Source organism: Pinus tabuliformis, chromosome 9 (assembly GCF_031772625.1).
Source record: "Pinus tabuliformis cultivar Carrire ecotype Pingquan chromosome 9, CPIR1, whole genome shotgun sequence".
Classification (NCBI taxonomy): domain Eukaryota; kingdom Viridiplantae; phylum Streptophyta; class Pinopsida; order Pinales; family Pinaceae; genus Pinus; species Pinus tabuliformis.
In genome coordinates this window covers 621142472-621156767 of record NC_142307.1, presented here as the reverse complement: position 1 = coordinate 621156767, position 14296 = coordinate 621142472, and the positions used below count along the sequence as shown (strand labels likewise).

Sequence of the window (14296 nt, the reverse complement as noted above, 5' to 3'; positions counted from 1 at the left end):
AGCTATCCTTTGCAGAATTGTTATGCACGCTCATGATTTTGTCCAGAATGCCATAGATGCCCCACTCTAGAATTCCACAGACCCACAACTCCAATATACCATAGAACCCCAAATCCAAAATGCCGCCGAGGTTCTGCTCCAAATACCCCACCCAAATATTCTTATCCCGATAATTTGTGGCCTCACTTAGACTATCAACACTCTATAATTCAACATAGAGGTTCCCTTTGTAGCAACTAACTCCTCCAGAGAGCCCCCATGAAGGTCATCTCTTTGACCTAGAACCTGTAACAGATGCTTAGAGACCCTAGCTTCAGCCGCTAGGCCTTCGCTAAGGCCACATGAGCAAAAATTAAACTTAAACCGTAATAGCATATCAAACCGCGACTCCTTAAATAAAAGGTGCAGGTCTAGATAATGATGCTATACTAGAGAATGGTATTAATGGAGTTGTGATCCTAATGCTCCTCCTTAATTTCCCAACTATCAACCATAATTTCCTAGCTCTTCTCTTGGTCCTTCATCCTCACCTGAGCCTTCCTCCCATGAGCGGCCAAAGCAATTCTAAGCAGAGGAAGTAAATGTTTCTTCCAATCTCCCATTAACTTTCCTTTGCCTTTGATGGAACACCGACCTTTGAAATAGAATCCAAGTCGTGGGTGATAGATTCTCATGATGTGTGATCTTCCAAGCACAAGTGCAGTTCAAATATGAAGGATGTAGACACGTTTCTATAGAAAACTAAGATAACCCTTGCCACGAGGCACAAGGACAGGCTGGGCTAAGCATGGAATGATGTGATAGGAACCGAGGAGCAGGAGGCTAAAAGAAACAGGGGATGGGGCCATAACGAAATGGAAAATAGGATGGATGATAAGAATGTGAGGATTAACAAGATGAGAGGAAGAAGTATGACAAAGGTTAGGCAGGAGAGGGGTTGAAGGAGAACAGGGGAGGTTGGGGGAAGAGGGAGAATGAAGGGGGGGGGGGGGGGTAAGGAAAGCTTATATGTGACTAACCTTGCATAATCCAAGTTGTTGATACTTTCTAACCTCTTGGTTGAGCCAAGAATACCATCCTCAAACCAATAATTGAAGCCCATGAATAAGGTTAGGGAATGCATATTGTTTCCTTGACCTCGTTCACTATACTTTTTCTTCATTCAACTGGCAAGCCAAATTTGCTTGCTTATATGCTTCCTAGTTATTCCCTCTTAGGATATGAAAGGAATACACAAAACAAAAGAAGGGGATCATCCCTTGGGATCTATTAATAATTTGACGTAGGTTTATGTTTTTTTTCTCATCAAATATATTCTTTATGATCAACATTGAGTCACCTAAGACCTGGATCTTTCTGATGCCCTTTTTTGAGCCAGTGTTAGAACGAGAAACAAACCATAAGCTTCAGATTGATTGTTAGCCTTTCTTTCTAGCCCCCAAGCATATCTATCTTCGATGATTCCTTCGAGATTAATGAGAATCCCTCCCCCTCCTGCCACCCCAAGATGCGCTGAAATTTAGGAACAAGCAAAATCCATTAATGAAAGATCAAATCAGTTTATAAGAGGGAAACACACAATCTTGCTACCAGAATGAATCTCCTAATTATCTACCATTTCCCAAACATATTACAAGAATAATTCATCTAAATCCATTGTTACAATTTATGTCTATGTATTTGTACAAGAGGGGCATTGGGGTGGATTAAAACCAATTCGCTTGATCTCAGATCCGCTTAATTGTGAGATACAAAAAAATTAGCAAATGATAACACCTAAGATAAATTAGGTAATTTTCCCTCCAAAATAAAAATAAGATAAAAAAAAAAATAATTCCTATAACTAAAGGTGGCTGAGATTTATTTTCCCTCCCTGATTAGACAATTGATGTGGCATTTTCCTCAAATTTGGGAACACGTTTTGATTCTAGGTGAAATTGTGCATTTTGGGAAGATGTTCATTAAAGAAATGAGTATACCCCTCAAACTTTATTTAATTTTAGAAAATGACCTACCGAGAACCCGATTTGCCATACTAGGAACAAAACCCATGTTCCATAATTTTCGTATTCGTCCTCATTGCCTTGAAAATATTCCTCAAGGTTGATTGTTTGGAAATTTCGATCTATATTTTTATTTGAGATGAAGGCTCACACATGTGACCTAGGAGTGATATGATTAGCGTAGAACTATGTTGACACCTCAACCTTCAAAACCCATGTGGCTAAATTCCTTATAGAAGGGTACATATATTATCATTAGGGGAATTTTTAGGTCTAAAATGGGTCTCCTAAGGAAATTATAAAATAATAGTGGAAATAATAAAATAATATTGGAAATAATAAAATAATATTAGATCACATCATCAAATTTTAGAGGGAAAAAAGAAAAAAACTATTTTTTCAACTTGTATTTTCAACTTATCTCCATATGGGTTTACTCAAATTTCGAGCAAAAACACTTGTTGGATGCAAAATTTGATTCCTGAATCTGTATCCAAGGAGTAACCACATTTCATACTTTTGATGAGCCCTGCTACATGAAAAATGTTATTGCAATCATGTTTTTTCATGTATTTCTCATTTTCCGTGTAGCATGGTCCATCAAAAGTATGCAACATGGGTACTCCTTGGATTAGGAATCAAATTTTGCTTCCAACAAGTACTCCCACTCAAAATTTGAGAAAAATCTAATGGAGATAAGTTGAAAATACGAGTTGGAAAAGTAGTATTATTATTTTACTTTTTTACTCCAAAAATGGTGAGTCATCCCCCATGGTTGACATCATCATCTTCAATCCTATTGGTTCTTATAAAGTTTATTTTGGTTGTACTTTTTTCTTAGGAGGCCCATTTTAGACCTCAAAATTCCCCTTATGAAACACAATTGGGTATCGGAAGTGAACTGCTAGTACAAGAACTAGGATAAATTCAAAATTCCCCTTATGAAACACAATTGGGTATCGGAAGTGAACTGCTAGTACAAGAACTAGGATAAATAATTCATCATTAGAAAAGTCAACTTAAAACTCATTTAATTCATTAACTGCTTAGGAATTAATAAAAATAAGAAAATTTTACCTCTATATGCACATCAAAAGGGTTTTGGCTTCAAAGGGGTGGAAATGCATAATAACATGGGAAATATATGGTTATGTGTGTAAGATATGAGGGGTAAAAATTCAAATGATGTGTTTAAAAAGGTGACGATATTGGCGGCCAACATGTTCCCCACACTAAAGCATTTGCATGTCCTAATGCAAAAGAAATCCATAATCAAACTCCTGCAACATTTGTTGAGATAGAGACATTTGGCCCAATCTTTGTTGTTGGAGGCACTTTTGCTATAGAGTGAATGCAATCATCACCAACAATAGTAGCAATCCTACCACCATCACTCATTTTCTATGAGTTCAAGACTAGTAAGTCGATATTGTGAAAGGTATACTGAAGAACATCTTAGAGACATTCTCAGAGTCTTGATTTGCTCCTAGAAATTTTATGTTTCATATGTGTACAATTTATTCTTCCTCCCAACAAGGGGAGCCAATATGTCTTTGTTTGGGAGCGTCTTCATTGAATATTAAAGAGCTTCAAAACAAGATGCATACCACAGGTTTTCTATATCCGTTTTCTAGGTTGAAACACCATGAATTCCTAAAAATATGTTTGGGATGAAAACATAACCACCACAATTGATTCGGTCACTTAAAAAAGTCTCTAGCTTCTCTACATAGTGCAGTAGTTCACTAGTGACATGATTTACAACTAATTTTCCAAATTGGTTTGCTAATTTAGTAGAGACTTTAATCACTAGTATTGTTCCCATTCCATTGCATCTGCAGTAGGAATCAATCATATATACAAGAGGAAAGCTGCAACGAACATCACAGTTCAAAAAAAAGGTATTTGCTAGATCCTCCTTAAAAATTAAGTATTTGAAATGGTAAAGTTCACTTGCATAACCATGTGGCTCAAGTTCTCTCACTACTCCATCTTTCACTAAGAAATCCTCTATGTTATTTCTTTGAATGTGGCATGGTGCTAGGCATTTACCTATTACTCTTTAGAAAATACCAAATTGTATTTTTCTGTTTGGCCTAATTAATGAAGTAAAAGCACCTAAAATGAATGAATTCCAATCGGGTTCAATTTTGGATGAAGAAAATTCTGTTAACTTGGTTAAACAAAGGAATTTATTGGTATTTCAATATGATAAAAGATATACTATACATGAAAAAATTGTAATAATGTTGAAATCCTCTTTACATTTTGGAAATTCTATACATATAACCCATATAGTGTGACAGAACATGCTAAAATACAAAAAATAAACGGCAATATCCCTAGGTCCTTGATATTAGTATTTTGGTTCAAGTTGTATCTCTAAAGGGAATTTGGATAGAAAGATGTTGACCATTTTCAAAATTACTAGAAGAAATGGTTAAAAAATATACAATATTGTAAATAACTTTGTTCATGAGGACTTATCTTACACAATTGCAATCTAATTTCATTGTAGCCCTTACCATGGCCCTATCAATTTCCTCTTTAGTTATCTTGTTTAAGTTTCTAGATGTCGAGACATTGAGGGAGCTATCATCTTAATAATTCCTTTTCCCATTTCTTCCTATATTTTTTTGCAATTCCTTGTTCTATTACTCCATCTTCCAACTCAACAATATACGCTTGTTTTCTAGCTCACGACCTTGGCATTGATTCTCTAGTATTTATCATGCAACTCTTCCTTCTTTCAAATACTTTCATACTCATTTTTTTCCTTGCATATAATAAATAACTTAAATCAACATGGCTATGTTTTCATTTCATAACCATGAAAGTCCAAACCACTCCAACTACATCTTAAGCTACACTGATTCCATTTCTTTTGTTTCCTTATGATTCTAAGGGATGGCTACTATGGAATTTCATTGACTATAATGAAGAGTGTCTATTTGGTTGTTTCAATAGACTCAAAGACAATGGAGACGACTCCTTTACAAGATTCTTGGTGGACATGGATATTTTCTTATGAGATTTAGTGGTCTTTGAAGTGGATTTAGAATCATTAATCTATCGTAACTTCAAAAGTTAATGCTAGTGTAGATGACTCACATAAAAGTGATATTAACATTTATGTCACCTTTACCCATTAGATATAGCTAGTTCATTGCAAATGAAAAACCATTTTTATCTTCTTGAGCTGCAGTTGGATGGAAAAAACTAAGAGATTTAACAAAGTCACAAAAATCAATAACTCGCTTCCACTTTACATTAAATAAGTGAAAGGATCGATCTGTAAATAGGTTGTATTTCATGTTTTTCTTGAATAATGCTAACTAAAACTCCACCTTGTTTATGATACCATCGTTAATAAATGATTATACGAAGACTCAACCTCACTCACACTAATTTTGTCTCTATTGCAAGCTTTACAAGGAATCGAAGTAGCCCATTTATTAATAAAGAAATAAGACTCCACAAGGTTTGGAAAATTGGAATTACTTTGGGGTAGAAGGCTTTGGAGATTTTCCACCTTTATAAACCACACTATATTGTTAGCTTGTTTCATGGAAGCCATTGAAAGGCCATGCATATTCTCAACGTTGCAGAACAATAACATGTGATCTCCATAGTGCAAGGGCTACTTAGGTCCCACATGGAAGAGTTTGGTCGTATCCTTCTCTCCCTATTGTTGAGGGATACTCAAATTTACCCCCTTTTGCACTGATATATAGAGAATATTCTCATCCACGTTTGAGCTACCCGCCCCCTTGATTGCTCGAACCAGTGACTATGATATTTGTCTTCTTCAAATCTCACTTTCAATTTTTTAGATTGAACTCTGAATGTAATTCCAATACATCTCCCTTCTATGAATATAAATATTGTAGTGGTTGTTGTGGTTTCTAGGCTCCTTGAACCTACATGCAATGATTGTTACTATCTTGTCTTTCCCCATTTTCACTTCTTCTTCCCTTCCTTGGAATATTTCCAGTTTTCCTTTTTCTTTGATCCACTCGATTTCCATTTCTCCTGGCCTGTTTTTTCTAGATAATATGCATGTACACAAGCCTTGTCCATTTTTCTAAGTTTGAACGTTGTCATTTTATTTCATAGATGGTTGTGTGGACCCCATAGTTACTCGGGTAGCACGCTTAGATTCTTAGGAGAAATACTCAATATCATTGCCATCTTCCAAAATTTTATGGTGTACTCTTATACACTTTTTCCTTGTCTCTATCTGGAGTAATGCCACTGGATCCATTGGTCCTCCACATACCTAATATGGTAGATTTAGATTTTACGTTAATTTTAAATTCCTCCCATTTAATAACTAGAGGATATTCCTATGGCATCATGGTTTCGATTTGTCATTCCCACTAGGTCAAAGCATGGTCATCCAATCTCAAATAAGAAATGAAATTTTATGTTCCTCCTATATGTGGTGAATATTAAAATAAAGCTCTAACTATTGCAACTAGTAATTTCAATTTCAAAGTGTAAATTTCCCCTTGATATGGTTTGATGTCAACCTTCCCTTTCATCTTAAACAAGGAATATAAATGGTGAACACAACACTTGCATTGGACTATTTATTTTTGGGTTCTTTCTTAGACCTCTAAAGTTCTTCCCAATCCCTTGATTTTCCTTCTAACCTAACCTTTGAGTTGGAACCTCCATCTTCTCTGATTGCAAACTTATTTTCTAGACCTACCATAAGGAGATTCATATTATAACTAATATCTACGACCTACTCTCTCAACTTTGATAACCTATCTTCTTTCAAATCTTTAGGATTATTAAAAATAAGTTTGTTGGCAATGGCTAGGGGATTTTGTCTTTTTTCTTAAATTTATCTTTGATCCCCTACAACTTCCCATAAAATATCCAAATACACCCACTCTTATACAAATATGATATTCCACTAAATAGTTTGTCACCTCATATCTATTAAAATTAGTCAATATTTATCATTGTCAACGGTTAATTCCTTTAGATTCCAAATATGTTATTACGTATTTTTTATTTATACATGCAATATATAAAATTTGAAAAATAGAGAAAAAATAAAATAAATCACTCATAAATGACAATGAATACCAAGATATGTTTGGGTAAACCCTTTCAGGATAAAAGCAAGTTGGAAAGTGAGGTTGCTCTACTCTCTTTTTTCTAGAATGAAAGTGGTGCAAATATAAAGGAATAAGAACCATATATGGAGTCACTTGATACCTGTGGCACATGGGCTACTAAAAAATAAAAATCCCATCTATTATGATCTCTCTTTCTCTCTATCCACACTCAACGAATCTTCTCTACTATATTGGAACAAAATGCAAGTGAATAGAAATGGAACCCCATTTTCTCCTAATGACTTAGTGATAACATAATCTGATAACCAACTAGGATCTAAATTTAACCCATTCAACTCTCAACATGAGATACAACTTGAACCTTATAGTGCCCACATGGCTATCCCGTTTTCCATTAGTAACAGGGGTTAACATGGCATCCTCTCAAATTATGGTTGTCGATCATGATAGTTCTACTTCTAGGAGGCATAAGTTTCTCATACAAGCATTGATTTAAATGATTCTCGCACTATTGGGAAGGTATCAATGTGTATATTATTGAATATAGTTCCATAGTAAGCTCATGAACATAACATGTTGTCATTTAAGGACTCAAAATGGCTCATAAAGTTTTTCACCCAAAAAAAATTCAAACTAGGATCACTAGTAAAAATGACCCTGCAAGTTGATTCCTCTAGTTTTTCCACTCTAAAAGTATTGAGATGGATGGAAAATAATATAATGATCCAATCTAGATCATTTGAGTGACAATATGTTAAGGGATATAATAGCATATGGTTAGGGGAATCTTGTCATTACTAAAAAGGAGGGTTGGATGCCTTAGAGGAAATTAGTAGTGTCTCTATTAAAACTCTTGTTTTAAACAAGCTTGGGAATAAGAAACCAAATAAATTAAGTAGGAACTAATAATTGGGGTCCTTAGAGTGGGACATGCACCATCAAGAGTGTGGAGTACTAAAGAAGGTATGCTTTTGGTAATTATTTCAGCATCTTGTCATTAGAACTTACAAACTTTTTGCATCATGAACTAGGAAAATGATAAGGAATTGTAATAAAACCTGTGAGATTAATGTGCAAAGCGAAAATACTGACAATTGTCATTTTCTTATGCAGAAATAAGGGAAAAAAAAAGATTTCCGTGGTGAAGGGAAGAACAAGGCCGGGTTAACTGCTGTCCCTTTGACGGGGAACCGTATGCAAACAAGGCAAAACAGATCAAAATGAGTCAGCCCTGGAAAGGAAGTGGAGATGTCGGCTCATCGCAAGAAGGAAAAGAGATAACTGAGAACTAACGGTTCGGCGAATCCCTCAAGATCCTTTGATCTTGAGGGATCGCTTCTTTAACTATTTTTGCACCTAGACATCTTCGCCTTCATCATTATAAAAGGGGCAACACTGTTAGCTCGAGGGGGTCGAACCCTTATGTTTTATGTAATTTCTCCGAAGATTGGAACTTTGATCATCGAGTCTCGTTGAGAACTAATCTACTGTAATTCTATTTTATGCATTAATACAAACTCAGTTGCTATTTCATCTCTGAGTCTGGAATAACTTCAAGCGGTGTACCCCTGGAGGCTAAGGTCCCGGCCCTGGAGGACACTTGCTCCTGTACTATTACGTTTGGTTTATGTGTGGTTTTCTTATCAGCGTTATTTGGTAATCTGATGTGTTTTGTTAGTTTACATCACATGCTATGTTATGTTTACTTTACCGAGACAGAATTATCGCATTGACTCTGCAACGTATCACTGTTCTTCTAAGTGTTGATATAATAATGTCAGTCTTTACAGAATATTGTTGCTGTTCAATTACAGAGCCTCTGTGCTGTGCACTTATTCATTGATATTACAGAATTCATCTTAGCGATTATGTTCTTTGCGATTGTTGGATCTATAGACATTGCTGTTCCATTCTGAAATGCAGTCGTAATCTTTTATAACTAAGAGTGATAACTGGTTTACCGAGATCAGGTTACTATTAAGGTGTGCCGTGTGCATATATGGTTTTGAAGTACTGTTCTATAATTCATTGTTGATCAGTGCTGTTCCATTTTGGTGTGTTGTTCAATTCGTCCTTAAGAGTGAAGGATTGCCATTTGATTCTTGTAGGTCACGATTCGTGCATTTGATCTTTTAGACTAAGGTGTTACTGATTGCTAGACTTAGTTGCTGTTACAATTTCCTGTTTGCTGTTCTATTTCAGATTTGCTGTTCTATTTCAGATTTGCTGTTCTATTTCAGGTTTGTTGTTCCATTTCAGATTTTCTGTTCTATTTCTTATTTCGATGTTCCATTTCTTATCTGCTGTTCTATTTCCTGTTCTTTGTTATTTTGGTGTGAAGAACGATCCAGGGCTATAGTGAGCACTGACATTTACTGCCTAGCTCTCAGATCCACGATCTGTTCTATGATTTACCTTAGTTCCATCAGTTTACAAAGGGATGAGTTACTGCTACTGAACCCTTGACTGATAACTTGCTTAGTTTTCTGAATGTGTAGTTTAATCTTTTGAAGTAGTTTACTGTAAACAAGCATCCATTTACTCTTGTATTTTTGAACACTGTACTACTAGCATTACTCTGACAAATGATAGCCTCAGACTGAGACACTCTTTGAAATAACAAAACGTTCCTGGATTGACAACTAATGTGAGGTAATTAGAGGTGAAAGAGACCCTTTTTATAGCTCCACATTTTGGCGCCATTGCCGGGGAAAGAGTGTAGCCATTTGTTTTTTTTTTAGAGTAGTGTAAGAACCTATTAGGGAAGAATTGGGTTTTAAAAACGGAAGGTAAGAACCTACGTGTGGAGCATGTAACAACCCTGCTCCCCTGCCCGCTTTCCTACAGATTTGCTACTGTTTTGTTTGGGTAGAATCTAGTAGTTGATTTGTGTGCATGACTAAGCAGAAAAAGCCAGAAAAGAATTCCAAACCTCTACCCAAGCCAAAAAAATCTAAGGGGCCGGTGACCCTTGGCCAATCAACCTTCATAGATGAAATCTTCAAGAAAGCAGAATCTCAGCCTTCAGTAGGACCCAGAAAAGTTATTTCTAGACAGCCTACTAGTTCCCTTCAGGCCACAGGATCACCATCTGTAGCCTTTGCTGAGGTGCATAGTCAAACTGAAGAGCAGGACTTTCAAGAAATTGAAAATTCTACTCCAGAACTATTGCAAGAAGGGAATTTCAGCAATCTTTGTGAAGGAGGAGGAGAAACAGGGGAAACTGAGGAACCAAGGTCTCCTCTTGGGACAACTCAGCCATTAAATAGCCCAGACAAGGGAAGTGCTGCAAAAATCATTGTTGAAGAAACTCAATCTCCTCAGACATTAGGCACTCTCATTATCCCAGATAGAGGAAGTGTTATTAAAACCATTCTTGTTAAAGCCATTCCTTCTCAACCTAGGAATACCCTCCTAGATATCCCAGAAGGTTATTGGCATATATTCGACCAAATGGCTCAAAACCAGCCAAACACCCAAACCTCTACATTGCAATACCCCATAGTGGATACTGCAGCAAATGCGCCCATGAAAGAAATCCCTCTTCAACATAACCCTACATTCCACGGTCTTGCATCAGGAGATTCGGATGCATTTCTATTTGAGTTCAATGTGTTGTGTAGGGGATATGATTACACCACTGACCCCCAGAAACTAAAATTATTTCCCTCTACATTAAAAGGGGCTGCCTTAAGATGGTTTATGGGATTAGGTGGCAGGGTTATAAATAGCTGGGATCAAATGAAAGAATCTTTTCTAAAGAAATATCAGGACTATTTCAGTTCTAGAGAACTGAAGGATGAAATATTCCAGATGGTAGCTAGACCAATTGAAACATTAGAGGAGTATGTGGAACGTTTTCAGTATAATCTTCAAAGATCTCCTTATGCATCACTAACTTTACCTGATAATGTGTTAAAAACAACATTAATTAGGGGCATGAAGGAACAATGGATTGAAACATTAAATATTATGGGAAAAGGAGATATTTATTAGGAAAATTTTGCCACATTATTGACTTATGTATCAGGAGTTCAAGAGGCAACACAAGATTGAAACCGACAGAACATGATCGGTTTGTAAGAGATAATAAAATTTCGACAGAAGGAGTAACACGTGCAAAAATTTGAAATCTATTGAAAAATTTTAAAACTGATATACTAGGGATGCTAACTACACAACTTGATGTAATGCAGGCCAAGCAGAAGCAAATGGAGGTAGAACAGAATTTGGCAATCTTCTGTCCCCGATGTAGGAAGAAACATAGCCATAAGGAGTGTCCACTAGATGCAGTCCGAACATGCGCCATCTGCAAAAAAGATCACCTTACAGAAAGATGTCCCTCACTTCCCGGATTAAAAGCAGTATATAAGGAAGCAGAAGAAGAGCTAGAATCGGTATATTTGCTCAACCAGCGCCGTCAGTGGCAGCCGCGACAATCTGGTATGTTTTCAGATCCGACGTCTTCTTTTCAGTCTTCGCAGTATAATGCTCAACAATATAATATCTGGCAAAGTCAATCCCAACCCCCGCCCCCAAACTGGTCACCTCAGTCGTTTCCTTCATCAACCCCGTGGCTGAATGAGGCAAGCCCATCTGGTTGGTTGAATTTTCCCTATACTCCACCATATTGGAAAAGTAATGCATACCCACCACAATGGATTCCGCCTACTTCACAAAGTTTAACCTGGCAGACAAACTGGCAAAGATCGATGCATCAGCCAGTAGGAACCATGCCGCTCCCTCAACCTACACTGCCAGCCTTACAAAAAAATCCCCAGTCTAATCTGAGACTGCAACTCCCAGCCCAACCCAACCCCAATCCAAATAACAGACCGGTCCAATCTATCCAAATAATAGAAACATCAGAAATAGGAGCTGATCTGAGGGAGTGTAATGATCTTCAGTTAAGATCTGGGCGTATTATTGAAACTGAGGGAGAAAAGACAACCCATGTTGAAAATCAGTTACCCAGAGAACATATGTCACAAGAAGAGGATGTGAACAAACAACAAACTCATAACCAAACAACCACATCCTCTCCCCCGTTCCCAGAATGATTGATCATACCTCGACCTACACAATATCCTGATTTTGACATTCTTGGAGAATTACAAAATTTGTACGTAAAAATTCCATTCCTCCAAGCCATTCAAGACATTCCGATATATGCAAAGACTATCAAAGAATTGTGTGTAAAGAAACCAAGGAGGAATGCAGCAAACAATCCAAGAGTCCAAGTAGTTGGCACTCTATCTGACTTATTATCAGGAAAAGAAATGCCCATTAAATATGAAGACCCAGGAAATCCAATAGTCGCTGTACAAATTTATGGTCAAACCTTCCCTAATGCCTTAGTTGATCTAGGAGCTGCAATCAACATCTTAACAACTACTACTTGCCAAAAGCTAGGCATTACATCTGTAGAACCCACCTCTACCTTGTTAGAGCTAGCTGACCGATTTGTGGTGAGGCCAGAGGGAACGCTACATGATGTCATGGTATCTGTTGACTCCTGGGAATATTCGATTGATTTTCTGGTAATAAATCCCAAAAGCCGTCTCGATGGACACCCATTGATTTTAGGAAGACCTTGGCTTGCAACTTTCGATGCCTATATTGGCTGCCGACAAGGTAATATGACCATAATGAGGGGAGCGAATATCAAGAACTTAGCCTTATATCCTCCATCTCAGCCAAGTGTCACAATGATCAAAACTAATAAGCACCATGTATCATACCTTATTGACAACATTAGATCTCCATTAACTATACAAGAGGCACTTGATTTTAAAGATCAGACAGAGGACGATGCCATTAATAAATTTATTAGTCAAACTGAATCCAGATCCCGCACACAGTGTCACATGATAGAGGCAGCATTCGATAACGAATTAGAAGAAGATCCTCTTAAAGATACACATGATCAAATGATACCTGTTACCTCTGTTGCAAATAGTAAAATTGTGGAAATCGAACTAGGAAAAACCTTAAACATTAATGCCAACCTCACCTCCGAACAAGAAACGAAGCTCATCCACCTGTTGAGGAAATATAAAGAAGCATTTGCATGGGACTATCCTAATATGAAAGGAATTGACCCTCAATTATGTACCCACCACATTTACATAGAAAAAGATGCGAGACCTGTTCGCCAGCCTCAAAGGAGACTTAATCCTCATCTAAAAGATGTGGTAAAAGCTGAACTTCAAAAACTTTTAGATGTCAACTTCATCTATCCTATCTCCGATAGTAAATGGGTCTCTCCGCTTGTGGTGGTACCAAAAAAGAATGGGAAATGGAGAATTTGTGTGGACTACAGAGAACTAAATAAAGCAACACAAAAAGACCACTTCCCTCTCCCATTCATTGACCAAGTATTAGACACTTTGGCAGGAAAGAAATTATTTTCTTTCCTGGATGGCTTCAGTGGATACAATCAGATCCAGATTGCCCCTGAAGACCAAGACAAAACCACTTTTACTTGTCCTTGGGGAACATTTGCCTATAGAGTTCTACCTTTTGGCTTATGCAATGCTCCTGCCACATTCCAAAGGGCTATCCTCAGCATTTTTGCAGACTTAATAAATGAAGGACTTGAAGTATACATGGATGACTTTACACCGTATGGAGACAATTTCGATCCAACATTGGATACACTGGAAAAAGTCCTACAACGCTGCATTGCTACCAGGCTTTGTTTAAGCCATGAAAAATGCTATATGATGATGACTGAAGGACTTATTCTTGGACACTATATTTTAGCAGCTGGCATTCAGGTAGACCCAACCAAAATCCAAATAATTTTGCTTATTTCCACTCCTACCACTCAAACGGAGGTACGTATTTTTCTTGGATTTTCTGGTTATTATAGGAGGTTTATAGAACATTTTTCGCATATTGCTGCACCTATGTATGCACTAACTGGTAACATTGATTTTCTCTGGACAAGAAAATGTGAACGCGCTTTCCAGGATCTAAAGAAGCTTGTGTCTACAGCCCCAGTCCTTTGAGGACCAAATTGGGATTTTCCATTTCAGATATCATCTGATGCCTTAGATATAGCCGTTGGAGCAGTCCTTGGGCAGGAAGAGGATAAAAAACCATATGCAATTTATTATATTAGCAAAAATTTATCCCCTGCTGAATTAAATTACATTGTTACTGAGAAAGAATTTTTAGCTGTAATACATGCTGTCA

At 37.0% G+C, this 14296-nt stretch overlaps 1 pseudogene; it reads right to left on the bottom strand.

The window, feature by feature from the left end:
* Positions 1–3275: 3275 nt before the first annotated feature.
* Positions 3276–14296, bottom strand: part of LOC149150121 (putative mannose-1-phosphate guanyltransferase) — a 48326-nt pseudogene continuing 37305 nt past the window's right edge.